The following is a 3,284-nucleotide window of genomic DNA, read 5'->3' on the forward strand; positions in this document are numbered from 1 at the left end:
AACACTGGCCTGAGAGTCAGCAAGTGGAAAGGTTTGAGGTGAGAATGTGGTGTGGCCACTCTAGGGTGTCAGCTGGGTGTGTGATCCTTGCGACAGTGTGTGCACACGCTAATGTGTGCGCGTACAGAGGTGACATTTCCATGACAATGAGGCCAGAGCGTCCCATTTTTCTCCTCAGACCACAACAAAGTTCTGGGTTAGCGGCAGCCATATCGGTCTCGTGGGGGTTATGCTAATGCGCCTTCCTTTAAATTAAAAGCGAAGTAATTATTCATTAAAGAGTCTGAAGGGGTGCTTGGTTTTCTCACCTCGGCCGTGCCAAAGCCTCAACTGCTCATGGGAGATGGTGACAACTGGAAGTTCCTCTTTCGCATCGTTGCTCGTGCTGCCGGCCGACGTGACGGCGTGCTGCACATCTGCTGACATGACGGGGGCGAACGCACGTGCTCGGCGCCCAAACTACACAACAGAGGATTACATTAGGACAACATGATTACATTACATTATCAAATTGGAGGGGTTTTTAATTGAGAAGATTTCCTCTGAAATGTTGAAGGATTCGCTTCGGAAAGTCGGTTTTGTGGGATTATCAGTTATATTTAGACGCGTGTGAAGAATAGGCAGGGATTTTGCCGTGCATTGGATTTTGTGCACGTGCGTACAGAACCGTAGCCGTCCACGGCTAACAGAGCAGACTGAGTCACTGCTCCTTCCCCAGACTTTGTAAATCTTCATCTCAGGCTTCTGCTTTTACGTTTCTGTCGTCGTCTTGCTCATTCACTGCTCTGTCTCTTGCTCTCTTTCCCCTTTCTCTTGGGGCCGTGCGAGATGAGTACAAGACAGGGGAGAGTGTGAGTTGCGGTCAACCACAGACCAAAATAACTGGTACTTTTTTTTAAAAAAAAGACACATGTGCATCCACCCACACTCACAGGCGAACATGTGCATGGCGGCCCCTCGCACTTCAGGATTGTTAGAGTGAGTTGCAGGCTTTCAGCCGCCCCCAAAGAAACTTATTTTCAACTATTAAACGTGATCTTTTTGATTCCCATCCACTCTTAAAGTCTGGTTTTCTCCCACTTTTGCAGATCCTGCCGCCGCCCCGTCAGGCTGGCATAGTGGCATCATTCTAAAACTGGTATTAGGCATTTCCTGCTGCGTCTGTTGGCGGGTGTGTGTGTGTGTGTGTGTGTGTGTGTGTGGTGTGTGTGTGTGTGTGTGTGTGGTGTGTGTGTGTGTGTGTGTGTGTTGGGGCGGAACGCACCTGGTCCGCGCAGCTGTGGGGATCCTAGCAGGGGGGAGAGAGAGAAAGAGAGAGATAGAGGAAAGAGGGATGGGAGGAGACGAAAAGGGGGCCCTGTGTGCTGTACTGGGGACATGATCGGTTCAAACAGGAGGACGGAAACAGAGTTAGGGGAGCGTGAAGGTTTGAACGTGGCGAATTAGCATCAGCCCATTGAGAAATGTTGATTGTCGAGCAGCACGAGGAGGCTGAAGGGAGGTTGTTGTCGAAGGTTGCTGCTTTCTTTTTTGCTCTCTCCCACTAAAACACCCAAATTTTTGACCCCCCCACCACACACACGTTTTTAATTATACACTTTATTAGGTCTACCTGTTCGAATGCTTATTAGCGCCAGCAACCAATCAGCCAATCCCACGGCCGCCTCTAAATGCTTTTATACACCTAAACGTGGTCGAGACGACCTGCTGAAGTTCAAACCAGCAACAGGATGGGAAGAAAGAGGATTTTAAAGGGGTTTAAGGGACTTTGGCCTGTTGTTGCTGCCAGACGGGCTCGTCTGAGTAGTTCAGAAACTGCTGATCTGCTGGGATCTTCATGCACAACCATCTCTAGCTCAACTGTAGCTCAAACAACCACTCGGTACAACCCAGGAATGAAGAATAGCATCTCTGAACACTCAGAAGACCACAGCGGTGCCACTCCTGGCAGCTAAGAACAGGAAGGTGAGGCTACAGGTCACACAGGCTCACTACAACTGGACATCAGGGTCTAGGGTCGAGGGTCTAGGGTCTAGGGTTTAGGGCTTAGGGTCTAGGGTTTAGGGTCTAGGGTCTAGGGGACTGATTCCAGCTGGCTGCTTCCAGCAGGATAAGGCACCGTGTCACAAAGCTCAGATCGGTGGTGGAACCAGAGAGTCGCATCATAGATGTGCAGCAGCTGCCTGAAGCCACCATGTCACTATGGACCAAAACCTCTGAGGAATGTTTCCAACACCTCGTTGAACATTTGAAGAATTCTGAGAGTTCTGAAAAGGGGGTCCAACTTTTGACTAGCAAGCTGTGCCTAATAAAGTGGCCGGTGAGTGTCTCCTGTCGGGTCACGGTGAGGTCAGACGGCCCCTGATTCTCCTGGATTGAAGTCTGAGCTTTTGATTTCACCAATTTCCTTCCACCGTTCCTGCGTGGCTTTTGATTGGTGTCCTCCAGGCTCCTGCCTCGCAGGTCATAGTTCTTAATCCCGTTCCCACAAGTCTGCAATAATCTCTCCGTCCCCTCCGCGTCTCCATACGCGCTGTGATCCGTCCCTGACGAGTGTGTTTCTGATGTGTCCATAGAGTCTGGTGCGTTTTGGTGGGTTTGTGTCCTCTTTATTCAGCCCCTGGCTCTCAGAAAACACGTGTCTCTGTAAGCTGGGATGTTCTTTTGTCTTCCTTTTATGTTGCCTGAAGTTTAAACAAAGGAAAGGATCCAAGAACTTCGAGGTTCTTCTGTTGCTAAACGTCTTTTTAGCAGCATTGCTCGGTTTTCATGGCGGCTGCCTGTAATTCCACAGCTGGCTGCAGTTCTCCGCTTCTTTCTGCAGAGGGGGCAAGGAATCTGGGAACGTCCTAATGGAGCAGTGGAGATGAGATTTCAACAGAGCAGATTTTTATTTTTTTTTCAAGCGTGTGCAAACAAAGATTCAAGGAAACCGCACATGGAACGCACACGATGAGGACGGACAGTTTTGAAACGTGCAGAGCCGTTCTGGGGATGTAGAGACAGCACAGATGTGCTCGTGCACACGCACGCAGCCAATTTTACAGCTGGGTGACCAAGAAGCGGTAACAGGAAGGTCAGATGACCAGGTCAAAGGTCGGGTCACAGAAAGCAATGGCGTTAAACTCACTGTCCGCACACATTTAGTAAAGTCCAGCAATACCGTAAACACACACACACACACACACACACACACACACACACACAGAGACACTGATTCAGTTGTGTTATCACATGATGACGCAGGCAGGAAAACATGGGTTAACACCAACACAGCAGACTGG

The sequence above is a fragment of the Takifugu flavidus genome, chromosome 16, assembly GCF_003711565.1.
Source record: "Takifugu flavidus isolate HTHZ2018 chromosome 16, ASM371156v2, whole genome shotgun sequence".
Taxonomy (NCBI): domain Eukaryota; kingdom Metazoa; phylum Chordata; class Actinopteri; order Tetraodontiformes; family Tetraodontidae; genus Takifugu; species Takifugu flavidus.